A 14,544-nucleotide genomic window follows, 5' to 3' on the forward strand; every position below is an offset into this window, starting at 1 on the left:
GTTTATGTACATGAAGCTCCTTGAATATTTGGCGTAATCTTCACCCTTTTAAATATTCAAGGAGCTTCATGTACATAATCTTCACCCTTTTAAAGGGGGCGCTGGTGGCGCTGTGGTCTAAACCACTGAGCCTAGGGCTTCCCGATCAGAAGGTCAGCGATTCGAATCCCTGCGATGGGGTAAGCTCCCGTTGCTCAGTCCCAGCTCCTGCCAACCTAGCAGTTCGAAAGCACTTCAAAGTGCAAGTAGATAAATAAGTGGCTTAGTCATGCTGGCCACATGACCTGGATAAACTGTCTGTGGGCTCCCTCGCCCAGTAAAGCAAGATGAGCGCCGTGACTGGACTTAACTGTCAGGGGTCCTTTATTTCCCCCCCCCCCCGCCCCTTTTAAGACTGGGGCACTGGATCAGTCTTAATTTTCTGCTTTATGGGTTGTATTCAGTGTTGCCCGTGTGTGTTATTTTGTTGGCATCCATCTGTCTCGAAAGACAATGGAGTGTGCCTCCAGGGGTAAAGTCAAACCGCTGGAGAATCAGAGTGCCGTATATAACTATCATCCATTCTAGCTAGTATTATTGACAGGTTTCTTTTGGTTCATAAGCTACTGGAAAAAGGAGTTTTAGGATGAAATCTTGTATAAACTAATGCTGTCAGAGTAAATAAAAAGGGGTTCGGGGAAATCAAGGTTCATAAGCTACTGGAAAAAGGAGTTTTAGGATGAAATCTTGTATAAACTGATGCTGTCAGAGTAAATAAAAAGGGGTTCGGGGAAATCAAGGAATATAATAATTCCAACTATTCCTTTGAAATGACAAAGTGCCCACTTCTTATTTTAGCCCATGAATCTAGATTTGCCAAGTTCTAAATTAGGATGCGGCAATATTTATTCAGCAAGGCATAAATCTCATTTTACACATCATTCGAACTGCCTTATAATTTAATAGGCTACAAATTTTACTGGGCCTTGTTAAAAAAAACAAATCAGAAGTGGGTATCTGGCTTAAAGCCTGTTTTCCATCTGTCTGTATTTATAGAATTATACATGTTTTTAACATGAAAAATGTGAGGTCTGTGTAGTTACAGAGGCAAAGCAAATTAAGTCATTTAGTTGTTAAAACAGGTCAGTGTGAATACCACAAATCCTTTTCATCCTGTAAATACTAGCAAAATTCCTGTCGCTATGATGGGCTTGAAGAGAAGCAAAATTAGAAAGAGCCTGAAAATCAACAGTGTCTGAGAGCAAGGGGACGGTATTTCAACTATGTCCCAGATTGCAAGCTCCCGTCGAATTTAGCGTCTCCAGTGGGAGCCACTAAGAACTAAGTCCTCACCAACAACAGTAGCCATAGGGTTCCCTTTCTTAGTTACACTAGAACACGGGTGCAGAATATTATCCAGCCTAAGGGTATTTATCAGGGCCTTGTGGGCCGGGACAACACACCACTTGTGAACAACAGTGAATGCAGATTTTACATTTGTACAGTAGGCTATTTTATAGACAAGACCCTTAAACACTCCTGTCTGGCTCCATCTGGGCAAGCAAGAGTAATCACCAGAGTACAAGGTCACATTAATTAAAGGTAAAGGTACCCCTGCCCGTACAGGCCAGTCGTGTCCGACTCTAGGGTTGTGCGCCCATCTCACTTAAGAGGCCGGGGGCCAGCGCTGTCTGGAGATACTTCCGGGGCACATGGCCAGCGTGACAAGCTGCATCTGGCGAGCCAGCGCAGTACACGGAAACGCCGTTTACCTTCCCGCTAGTAAGCGGTCCCTATTTATCTACTTGCACCCGGGGATGCTTTCGAACTGCTAGGTTGGCAGGCGCTGGGACCGAGCAATGGGAGCGCACCCCACTGCGGGGATTCGAACCGCCAACCTGGCGATCGGCAAGTCCTGGGCGCTGAGGTTTTACTCGGCAAAAGCACCCAAGAAGCCTGTGACTAATGAGGGAGATTATCAGGGGCCACATAGAGGAGTTTCTCACTCCTGTGCTAGTCTGTGACAATGAGAGGGAACCCAGGAAGCAGGGGTTTTATATACACCGGGGTGGAGACCCTGGTATTGTCCAGCTGTTGTTGCACTGTGCCTCCTATTCTCCCTCACCACTGGCTGCACAAAGGGTGGGGCTGATGGGAGTTGTAGTCCAGCAACAACTAGATAGTGTCAAGTTAGGAGAAGCTGCCATAAAACGGCTATCATATTGAAAACAACATTGCTTTCAATGAGAACTACTTTCTGAAGCTTTAGTCAAATGGAGCCAAGTCCCAATTCTCTAGCTTCATGTGATGTTCTTCGAGCCTTCGACTGAAGCTGCTACGCTCTTTGTTTTTATTCGTTACCAAACAATACTTCCTCTCCGGCGACTCTTTCTGCATTTTCAGATCAACTCGCCTGCTGACTCAGCAGCCTTTTGTTTTATAAAACGTGAATCTTAAAATATTAATCCTATGTGTTTTGATGGTTTATGTTAGGCCAGGCATAGAGAGCTGATTCTATTTGTGGAAACTGGCCTTTGCTCCTGAAAGGTTTGGATATTCTAGATTGGTATTCTTTATAATGTACTGGTGGCTGACAAAACAATGGGTGGTATGTGAATATAGAAAGGGTGGAGGATTCTTCCAGAATCAGGCTTGAATCCCAATTTAGGGTAACTTAACGATGCTCACAGGAGAAAATCCCCTCCAATCCCCATCCTATGTTAGGGGGGCTTCACTGAACTTTCAAAGTGCCTTAAAGTACACAGATAGGTTCATGATGGAAGGAAGGAAGGGTTAACCCGTTGCTGTATTGTAAAAATACAGTGGTGCCTCGCAAGACGAAAAGAATCCGTTCCGCGAGTCTCTTCGTCTTGCAGTTTTTTTCGTCTTGCGAAGCAAGCCCATTAGCGGATTAGTGCTATTAGCAGTTTAGCGGCTATTAGCGGCTATTAAAGGCTTAAGGGATTAGCGGATTAGCTGCTAAAAGGCTATTAGCGGCTTAGATCAGCTGTTAAGCGGCTTAGCGAACAGCTCTTAAGCGGCTTAGGGGCTTGGGGAAAAGGGGGGGAGGGGGAAAAAACCCCCAGGAATCGCAAGACATTTTCGTCTGGCGAAGCAAGCCCATAGCAAATTCGTTTTGCGAAGCACCTCCAAAACGGAAAACCCTTTCGTCTAGCAGGTTTTCCGTCTTGCGAGGCATTCATCTTGCGGGGCACCACTGCAAAATAAAATCCAAAGGCTATAGAGGGACTGCATATCTTTAATATGTATTCTGTCACCATATTTTCCTGTGTCTCATTAACTTTTTGTTTTTAAACGCAAATGTAGGTTGTGCTCCTTTGTTTCTTTTATTTTTACGTTTTCATTTATTTTCTCAAATTACAGTGATTGACTCCTTAACACGAATCAGCTATATCTTCAAGCATTTTGCCCAAATATTTGTCTACCAGCTGCTTTGTTTGTTCAGTGCAATTTGCTGAATCAGACCGTAAATTGAGGGTGTTCCCTGGAACTAAAAGCGTGTGAACAGTCTAAATGCATGACTTTGAAATGTTTAAATTTGTGTTTCAAGGACTGTCCTCTGAGAGGGAGGGTTACAAATTGGGATTAGTTTTTTTTCAAAATTGCAACTATATTTTTACTGAAATGAAACAAACTTGTTTACAATAACTCCTTGGCATGTTTTGTGTTCTTTCTGGTAGTCAATATTTAACCCGTGAAAGGAAAGATAACATGAGATCCCAAAATGATTGTCAGAGGGTAATGCACAAAATGATCGGATTTGAGTCCTAATAGCCAATGCGGCAACTCATAGACCCTTTTTCATCCCTATTTATTTTGTTGATCATAGAAACATAGAATCTTAGAGTTGGAAGGGACCCCACAGGTCATGTAGTCCAACCCCCTGCAATGCAGGAATCTCAGCTAAAGCATGCATGACAGATGGCCATCCGAAAAAACCTCAAAGGAAAGAGAGTCCACTACCTCTTGTGGGAGCAAACGTCAATCCACTGAAAACCTGATAGATGTTTGCTCCAATTCAACTGTTACAGAGCGGGTTTCCCCAGGGGAAATCGGTGGGACAAGTGGAAGTGTGTACAAGCCCTGAGTGGGCACTGAGGGAGGAGAGGTCTCATTCCCTCACTGCAGCGATAGGGAACCTGTGGCCCTCCGAATATTTCTGCACTCCAGTCTCCATCATCCCCAACCATTGGCCACACTAACTGGGGCTAATGTGAGTTGTGGTCCAGCAAAATTAGAAAGGCCACTGCTTCCTCATACCTGGAAGGAGATTCAAGGCAGCATCTGAGGCAGGTATGGGATGCATCAGCACCTTGCAGATGCACTGCTGCTAAATAACTTACAGCATCCTACAACAGCCCATCGATGTCAATGTATCATCCAGGTATACACCAGGCCAGTCAGTAGCTATACACCTGTGTGGTGCTGACGGATCTGATCTCTGCTGCAGCTGCCACCTTGTGTCTCCCATTCCTCTTAGCTGTTGCGCAAGGGATATGGCCAAGTAGAGCCTCTGCTACAAACCTCCCTAATTTGATAATGACAATTGGATGTTTTATTATGTTTTTATATTTGCTGGAAGCTGCCCAGAGTGGCTGGGGCAACCAAGTAAGGTGGGCAGAGTACAAATACCATAACAATAAGGACAACAACAACATTGTATAAGAGGCCCTGCAAAAAGCAGTTTCACAAAAGCGGAACAGTTCCGCAGTAACAATCTAATGTGGAAGCACCCTAAAATTATTGGCACTCGGGGAATTGAAATATTGTTAGAAGTTGACTGCCCTGACATTATTTTCCTTCCTTTAATTGAATACCTCTATTTTTAGCTCGACTTTAATGCTAGGCAGCAGACAATTAAAAAATTTGCATACATTTAAATGTATTATGCAAGCCAGCAATGACAATGCTTTAAAAAATAATCTGAAAGCCTTCATGGGCTCGCATTACACCTGTATTGCTTTGAGACAGATGTGTAGAGCTCCTTGGACCTCCAGGACATCTGAGGAAGCAAAGCATATACGTTGTCCCATGTTCACTACAGAACATGCATGCCACCCTGCTCCAGGCATAGACAGGAGGAGATGGACAGGCCATGGAATCATAGGATTGTGACCAGGCTCTGCTGATTGAAATGAAGGCTGGCTGTGTAAACTGATGCCAGAAAGCTGAAGCAAAATGAATATGTCTTGGCTGGGTCAGGGATATATCTAGACTTTCTGGAACTCTTATATGCTCCTGCTCTTCTTCGTATGTTCAGAGCAGAGCAAAACATTGGTTTAGAGAATAGGCTGGCAGTGTAGTGGTATTTGCCCCCAATAATTTTCGGCCTTTAAACCTGATCTCAGTGCAAAACCCTTTCTGTTCTTCCATGCCTTTTAAAAACCTCTTTCCAGAGTTTTGGAGCAGTATTGGATATGAGCACCCCTGCTTCCAATTCGGAGATGTAAAGTCCTGGGGAGTGGGAATGGTGGAAAAGTGTGCCTTGCCCCACGTTCTTTTCTGTCACTCTATTTCTTATTATTTATTAAATTTGTATACAGTGATACCTCGAGTTACAAACGCCTCAGGTTACAGACTCCGCTAATGAAATATACTTGGAGTCTGTAGTGATTTCATGCTCTTTATTGCAGCTTGTAAAACAGTTATTGAATTGCCCCCCCAAACCTCAGGCTTTTATATATATTATTTACACAATGAGTCCCGTCTGATTGGCTGATTCTGCTTCCCTCCTGGAGCCTGATTGGTCTTCTCCTGCAAGCCAATCAGTTGTTGCATTCTAGGATCCTACTTGCCTATTGTTCTAGGATCCAAGGTTAGTACATAACAGCTAATCTGGAAGAGTTACCTCGAGTTGAGAACTTTGCCCCGGATGAGAACGGAAATCGTGTGCCGGCGGCGCAGCGGCAGCAGCAAGGGGTCCCATTAGCGAAAGCACGCCTCTAGTTAAGAATAGTTTCAGGTTAAGAACAGTTTCAGGTTAAGAACAGACCTCCGGAATGAATTAAGTTCGTAACTAGAGGTACCACTGTACTGCCCTTTGCCCGCAGGTCTCAGGGCAGTTGTTTCAGTGGCGGAGCTTCATGCTCCAGCACCAGGGGGTGGAGAGCAGGCAGGGGCGGGGCTGATGTTTGTCCCCCAGCACAGGGGGGGGGGAGGGGCAGCTGCGATGGCACCCCACCGGGATTGTGCTGCTGGGGCTGGTGTGCTTCCCCCACACTCCTCTTCCTCCGCCAGTGAGTTGTTTCCTTCCACCCCCACCCCCCAATTCCCTGCAAAGAAAACCCAACTCCCCCTAGGCTATTTAGATCTCTCCATAGCAATGAAATTTCGTGGTCCGCTATGAGCAAATCATTGTTTCCAGATGTAATAATCCCAGCCTGATGAACCATGGTTTACCGGACCAGCAGTGAGCTGGCGCCCACATACTTCTTCCCTGTGTGTTTTACTCCATCCTCTCCTCATGCACCCACCTTTAGCAATGGCTGTCTTGGTTTCTGAAATCAGTTTCCCAAGATGTCTGAATCGGGAAACTGGTTTAAGAGCTCCCTCCAAACTAGGATATGAAGCAAGGATCAGATCCTGGAATGCGACATCTGTCGGTGCATGGTTTGTTACTAGTTATTCCAGCCTCAGCCTATTGTGTGTTGCTGAGATGCCTGGGAGGATAATTGGAGATAAAAGAGGAGGGAAGGAAATTATGTGATTGCTGTACAAGCAGAAACAGCTTTTTTTCCTAAAAGCATTGGTTTATAAAATAAAGCCTGCTAAGTTTGTGAGCTTCTGAGCAGAATGCAGTTCACCAGCCATGTATGGTGGTCTCTCAGATCTTGTGGGACTGCAACTCCCATCATCCCTGACCAATGATCATGCTGGCTAGAGATACTGGGGATTGGATTACAACCACATCTGGACTGGGGGAGGCTGTTTTACTGTCTTCCAGGGTCAACAAAAACAGAGTGATTTCCAAGTACCTGATTCTATGGCTGCTGGTGGGCAAAGTTGTGTAAGTCGCCTCGCCATAGTACTATAAAATACCATAATTGGGATCTAGGTGGATTGGTGGAAATGTTTTTATACAGTAGATGACCTTCTGTGGACTATAAGTAGCCTGCTGTAAATTGCTTACTGTCAGGAACCACAACCATTATTTATGCCCATTTAATCATTAATGAGATTTAAGGTGACACATCAAGTCATAAAACTCTGCTCTTTGACCATCCAATATTTTCTTACCGAGGAAAAGTTCTGAACTGCACCAATTTCCAGTGGGGTAGCTGTGTTGTTATTATGTTCTTTACTCTTTTACTACTTACAATGCATGCTTATTACAACTTTTAGAACCAGGATTCTAAGTATATTGCTAGTGATTTACTGGAGGTGATTTTCTGTAGGTGTAACTTCTGAATGTTCTTTATGCTTACAAAAAAAATAAATACTAAATTTCACTTTCTGATTTACATTTTCTGATTTACAAGATGTTTGCTGCAGCTTTCCAGAGATTACAGAACTGCATTTTTTTAATTAAAGACTTGCAGAATGCCTCAGTAGGTTTGTTGCTCAGGTTCACATTTAAGGTAGTTAGATGTGTACCAAAACATTTTTTAGTTGTGTTTGTGTTCAGATATGTGTGTGTTAATTATTTCTTTTAAAAGCAGTCGTGCTTTTCATGCACCTGGTCATAACAACGTTGTTAAAAACCAACAAAAAGAATAATTTAAACCATGATTAAATTCAAACAAGGAAAAACAAACCAATTCACACCAGAAAGTAGTGGCAGCAGAAAAAAATTCCAGCTAGGTGGAAAGGTGGCAGAATGAGATGGCCTTTTATCTAAGAGACAGAAACATAAGGCGCCAGCTCTGTAACCAGGGTAGGGCAAATGGGTTCACAACCCCCCTAGATTTGTGCTTCATCCATCTGTCTCTCCAGAATTTTCGGAAAGTCTCTTAATTTGTGGCATGACAGCCTATGGCAGCCTCCATTTACAGAATAACAGCTTGTTATAAGGACAGGAGAAATTTAAGAATAGGACCCTCTAAAAAATTCAGGCAAGGTCTCAGAAGTCTCATCTGGAAGATCTCCCCAAAGTTTGCTTACTCAAGACTTTTCCCCAACTGAGGGTCGATTTTTCATGATCACAATCACTCTGCAGTCACTTAAGCCAGGGGTTGTAAAACAGACTCTGAACTTCCTTTCTTTTTAAAAAGTAGATCCCTAGACGTCCTAGTGAGAAAGTTATGGGGCAACATGTATAGGTACTTCATAAATGTTTTCTGTCATTTCAGAGTAAGGTATTTTGTTTTGTGTATTTTTCCTGGTACTGAGGAAAGCTTCAAGTTAGAAAGCAGGAATATCAATGTTTGTGTGTGTGAGAGAAACATGATTGTGTGATTTCCACAATCAGGACCAGCAGGACACTGCTGACTTTCTACGGTAAGAATAAGGGTGTCAAAGGTGGCTGTCTCTCTAATTCTATGCTATGCTGTGCTTCCCATGGCAGTCGTTCTTGTGTTATGTCATGATCCCCACCATAGCAACTATTTTGTGGGTGGTGCACTTAGCACTTTGTCAAATAAAGTGAAATAAAGAGAGAACTTTGAAGGTGACTCGGAAACTACAACTAATCCAGAACGCGGCAGCTAGACTGGTGACTGGGGGCGGCCGCCGAGACCACATAACATCGGTCTTGAAAGACCTACATTGGCTCCCAGTACGTTTCCCAGCACAATTCAAAGTGCTGGTGTTGACCTTTAAAGCCCTAAACGGCCTCGGCCCAGTATACCTGAAGGAGCGTCTCCACCCCCATCGTTCTGCCCGGACACTGAGGTCCAGCTCCGAGGGCCTTCTGGCGGTTCCCTCATTGCGAGAAGCAAAGCTACAGGGAACCAGGTAGAGGGCCTTCTCGGTAGTGGCGCCCGCCCTGTGGAACGCCCTCCCAGTAGATGTCAAAGCAATAAATAACTACCTGACATTTAGAAGACATCTTAAGGCAGCCCTGTTCAGGGAAGTTTTTAATCTGTGATATTTTATTGTATTTTTTGTTTCTATGGAAGCCGCCTAGAGTGGCTGGGGAAACCCAGCCAGATGGGCGGGGTACAAATAATAAATTATTATTATAACTTAAAGTGATCTGAAGAAACATCTTCCCTAAGTTACCCTTTACTCTCTTAAAATACTGGATACGCTGAATACTGGATCATAGTGGCTATTTCCCCCTTTTTTTCTTGAGTGCTTGATGGCAAAGGATGAAACCAGCTGTAGTGGTACCTTGGTTCTCAAATGCCTTGGAACTCAAACAACTTGGAACCCAAACACTGAAAACCCGGAAGTAAGTGTTCCAGTTTGCAAAGTATTTTTGGAAGCCGAATGTGCTCTGATTTGAATGTTACGCTTCCGATTTGAGTGCCACACTTCTGCTTTGAATGTTACGCTGATTATTTGAGTGCCACACTTCCGTTTTGAGTGTTACACTGAGGTCTGTCTGTTTTTACTAATTATTTTGTGTTTTTGTTTTTGCGGCTATTTTTGTTTTGTTTTTGTGACTGTGTGGGACCCAGTTCAGCTACTGATTGATTGTGTGACTGCAGTGAATTGTTTATTGCTTTCATTTTATGGATCAATGGTCTCAATAGATAGTAAAATTCATGTTAAATTGCTGTTTTAGGGGTTTTTTTTTTAAAGTCTGGAATGGATCGATGCATTTTGCATTACTTTCTATGGGAAATCGTGCCTTAGTTTTGGAACGCTTTGGTTTTGGAAAGGACTTCCGGGAACGGATTAAGTTTGAGAACCAAGGTACCACTGTAGAATCTGTCAGCTGCAGAGATTTTTAGTGACCCATAAAGGTTTAGCAAATTTGGTTTTTCTTTCATTTGACCCATGACTTCGGTGTTTGTGTGGATTTGCTGCCTCCGGCATCAAAACATCTTGGGCTGGGCCCTGTGTGGCACTGCCACAAAAGAGTCTCTAACCCAAATGTCTATGAAGTTGGGAGCATTTGTTCAGAGTCGGGTCTTCAGTAAAGATCTTAAGTTAGAGATGGGGAACCTGTGGTCCTCCAGATGTTGTGGACTGTAACTTCCATCAGCTTCAAGCCACCATGACAAGGGGTCAGGGATGATGTGAATTGTACTCCCAACATCTGCAGGGCCATACCTTCCTCATCCTTTTGGTACTTAACTAGCAGCTATGGGTAATCTTCAGCTACTTTATGTATGATGGTAGCTGTTTCTCATACATTCATATGACTATACCTCCATGGGATGTGACGTTTTGTGTGTGGCAGCTCCTCACATCGGTTGCAGTGGTTTTGTTCATGCTACTGAAGATGTTCTTTTTCAGGGCTTGATAAAGTCCGTAATGCATTAACAACTCATAGTGAGTTTATAATCCATACGCAAGGACTGTGTGTGTGTGTGTGTGTGTGTGTACGCGCACATTCACAATGTTGTTATGGTTGCCATGGCACCAGAGAACCAGTTTCCTCTTGTATTAATTGGCATTTGTGCCTTGGTAATTTTATTTATTTAATTTAAGAGTATTTATTTGTTGCTACCCTGAGGAGCCACGTCAGATCACTGCACAAAGTGGGTCCTTATCGGATATGTGGCAAAACTTGTTGTAGGATTGAAGTAGACCGTGCCTGTGAAATTTGTGACCTGCTAACCACACAGAGGCCACCAGCCATGTTTGATGGCTTGCTGGGAAACTGTTTCACCTAGTCCTAAGCAGAAAGCAACAGCTTGCATTGTGAGCTCAGAATGCCTTGATGCAAAGGCACACACATACTACAACCTAGGTGGCATCGTCAAAGGCTAGAAATCGGTGCACAAGGCTTGCAGGAGAAGAAACACGCTGGTGTATGTTTTGGTGTTTGGAGGTACAACCCCTATAATTGTTTTGCTGGGTCTAAGTTCCACTGAAACTAGTGGACATGGTTCTGAGTAGATGCATCTAGAATTGCATTGCTCATTTTTAGTCATGAGCTTATGTTTCATGTTGTTGCATCAGAACAGTTGTGAACTACCTTAGGTGCAGTAATTGAAGCCAAGGCCAATGTTACTCGAGTGGGCCTTCCACATACATACACACATGCAATGCATACACATTGTTTTATCTGTGTGCCACTTTTCCACAGTTTAACACCATGCTCAAGGAGGTTCGCAACATGAAAAAATACATAATTACAGCATAACAAAAATAGTCATAAAGAATAAATAAAACATAAAAAATACACAATGAAACTGAAAAATTTACATATAAATCATAAAAAGATCTGTTGAAGAATCCTTGCAAGGGAAATCTTTTTTTTTTTTTTTTATGAACATCTTTGAGTAAGCAAGCAAGAAGCTCCAGTTTTTAACTCAACTGTGCAAACAAATTACTCGTTAGTCAATTGTGGCCTGGAAGCAGTTTTTGTAAAGCTTTCTTTACTAGTGACCAGGTAAATAGACACTTCACAAGCCTGAATTAATCCATGTGCCAGAATCCAGTATATCCCAGTGAAATCATTGGTGAGTAAACACTCCAGAACTCTCTGCTGGATCATAACCTAAGGGCCTGACCACTATGTTTGAATAATAATAAAAATGTAGAAGAGATACTATGATCTCTTTCTGATGTGGGCCATTTTGAGCATATTTAATGACAGCAACAGCCTCCTAGCTAAAACAACACAGACAAATTATGGCAGGGGCCATTTTGAGGATATGTAATGATGGCAACATCAGTTCTTTTGCTAAACAATTCAGACAAATAATTTATCACTTGGAACAGCATTTAAAAAGATGTTGCCAAGATCACAGGATGCACACAGATTGTTTATGCCTGTTCTCTAATCATGGAGCATTTGGCAGGGTACAGCCTCAACTAAAAATACACATTTTCAATCTGATTAATTCATTAATTAAGACCTTAAGCCTGTTCATAACTAATTGCAGTTGAAGCGCCATGTGGATCTGATTATTTTCTCCACACCACATTCCCGCGCCTCCAATCTCACGACACGGAGAAAATAGCCCAATTAGTGTGATGAACAGCTGCACGTGAACCGTCTGATGTGTGATGGCATCCATTGGAGGGAGCAATTTGGAGTGGCTTCTGTGTGTGTGTTGTTCCATGTAGAAAAGCTGTTATAGTGGTTCAGATGCTTCTCCCCACCCTGTCTTCCCAAAATTGGGCTTCAGATCTGGCTGGGATCTTGCGGCGTTGCATGTAGCAGCCTCTCGTCATGTCTCTTGGGATTTGTCTCATTGGGGCATCTTTAAAAGGCCTTCCATGGTTGCATAAATTGCAGTGGTCAAATATGAACCCCCCCCCCCCGTGGGGAGACACACCTCCATACAACCTATGCCTGCCAGCAATTCAGCACCTGGACAAGGTGATGCAGGTGGGTTATAATGTTGTATGTGGACATGGCCCTGGCACTCGCTCTTCAAGGGGTCATAATTTTATCAGCCTCAGTTCTCCATTTGTAAAATGGGGATAACAGCAGCCTACCTAATTTGACTATTGCCAGAAAAGCCCATTAAGAACTCTGTGAATACCACTGCACAACTTCTGTTCTCATCCTGAAGCGAAGTTCTTAACCCAGCGTACTATTTCTCGGTTAGCAGAGTCTGTAACCTGAAGCGTCTGTAACCTGAGGTACTACTGTAATATTTTTTCTGGTTGAGTAGCGGCTCCCACCATTCCTGACTGCTGGCCATGCTGACTGGGGCTGCTGGGAGTTGGCAGTCCAGCAACTTCTGAAGGGCAACAGGTTCCCGATCTCTATATTATGATTTAGGGATGCTCAACAATCATCTTTTTTGTGTGTGACCCCAACAGGCAGCTTAAACAGTAGTAGCTTGGTAGGTTGCATATTGAGATCAAATATCAAATTTCTACTTGTGATGAACTTTCCTGCTGACCTTTGACATCACACTTGAGCCACCTACCTCACAGACTTGTTGAGTGGTTATAAGCCACTTGTTGCTTCTATGCGGCTGGAAGGTGAAATAGCAATATGGTTATCAAGGCAAGACCGACTGGTGAGAGTGTCAGGTTGGTTTTCACATTAAACATCCAAGATGGCAAACGACAAAGCTAAATAGTTGCAGAGTAAAATCAGATTTGGAAAACAAGAACAGATGAAAATAGACAGAGCATTAAGAAGAAAAAAGCAGTCAACTGAAAATGAGCAACAGAGGAAACAAATCGCTTAGTAGCCCAAAAAGCCTTTCCATACAGGAAGTTTGGAACAGGAAGCCTGACAACGTTAGACAGTCTCAATCAGCAGTTCTCAACCTGTGGGTTTCCAGATGTTGCTGGACTACAACTCCCATCATCCCTGAGCTCTGGCCTTGCTGGCTGGGGGTGATGGGAGTTGTAGTTCAATAACATCTGGCGACACACAGGTTGAGAAAGGCTGGTCTAGATGGACTTACCTAGTGAGCAGGTTCTGGAGCATGAATTAGGAACCTTCTGCCTGTAGGCAGAATCAGCAGGCCACACCCCTTTGTTCCTTTCTGACACACTGGCCGTGTTGCGCTCCCTTCGTGACCATCCCAGCATCAATGGTGTTGTGTACTGAGTTGAATAGGATCCAAAATGCAGCAGTCTGATTGGTCCTAGAACAATAGGATCCAAACTGCAGCAGTCTGATTGGTCCTAGAACAATAGGACTCAGAATGCAGCAGTCTGATTGGTCCTAGAACAATGCAGCAGTATGATTGGTCTGCAGGAGCCACCCAATCCAGCTCCAGATGGAAGTGAATCCACAACCTGATTGGCCTACAGGAGCATTCTGGAATTAGCCAATCACGTGTGACCCATTGTGTAAATAATGTATATAAAGCAGATAATTTGGGGAAACTTCCATTCCTCCTCACCACTATGAGCTAAATATATTGACTCTGAGTATATTTCAAATGGTCATTTACATGGCATTGAAAATACTGAGAGACCCAGGGCAGTGGAAGATGTGGGGCTGAGCAGGAAGCAGTTGCTCCCTTCCTGCACTGCTGGCTCTCTTGGCTTTCTCACTGAGAAAGCAGCTGGCAGTGCAGGATGTGTGTGCCAAGAAATGGGCTCCTTTTCCTCAGCATGGTATCTTCGCTGTTCCCCGAGGAACAAGACTCCCAAGGGAATTCACTTCAGAATGGAGAGGTTTCTCATCCCTGTTTTAGAGCCTAGGGAATGTGAGAGCATAACAAGAGCGTGCTGGATCAGACCGGTGGCCCATCTAGTCCAGCATCCTCTACTCACAGTGGCTGAACAAGTTGCCTATGGCAAGCCAGCCAGCAGGATTTGAGCAGAAAAGCACTGGGATTTTCATCTACTAGGAAGGCGCTTCCTCTTGTCTGTCCACAACGTGCATCACATGTTGGCAGGATATAAAGAAGGGCATCTTGTGAAGATCTTAAAACCTAGGCAGGTTTGTAATGAAGAAGGCAGCCTTCCAGATATCAGCAGTATAGACATTTTCTAATTGCAGCATTAAACTGATGGTGGGGAAAATGTGCGTGCCCTCTTAGCGTGCCTTCTTTCCAGGAAAACGTT

The 14,544-nt window shown here is 43.7% G+C and overlaps 1 protein-coding gene across 19 annotated transcripts in view; it reads left to right on the plus strand.

The window, feature by feature from the left end:
* TRERF1 (transcriptional regulating factor 1) overlaps positions 1-14,544 on the plus strand; it is a 76,520-nt gene that overhangs the window by 23,652 nt on the left and 38,324 nt on the right. Inside the window, exon 2 of one of the 19 annotated variants that reach the window (XM_083432955.1) lies at positions 9,233-9,331. The exons of the other annotated variants lie outside the window; for them this stretch is intronic. The gene's annotated coding sequence lies outside the window, so the exon portion shown is untranslated. The remainder of the gene's footprint in view (positions 1-9,232; positions 9,332-14,544) is intronic. 19 annotated transcript variants of the gene reach the window in all.

Source organism: Podarcis tiliguerta, assembly GCF_965153285.1.
Source record: "Podarcis tiliguerta genome assembly, chromosome: 3".
Taxonomy (NCBI): Eukaryota; Metazoa; Chordata; class Lepidosauria; order Squamata; family Lacertidae; genus Podarcis; species Podarcis tiliguerta.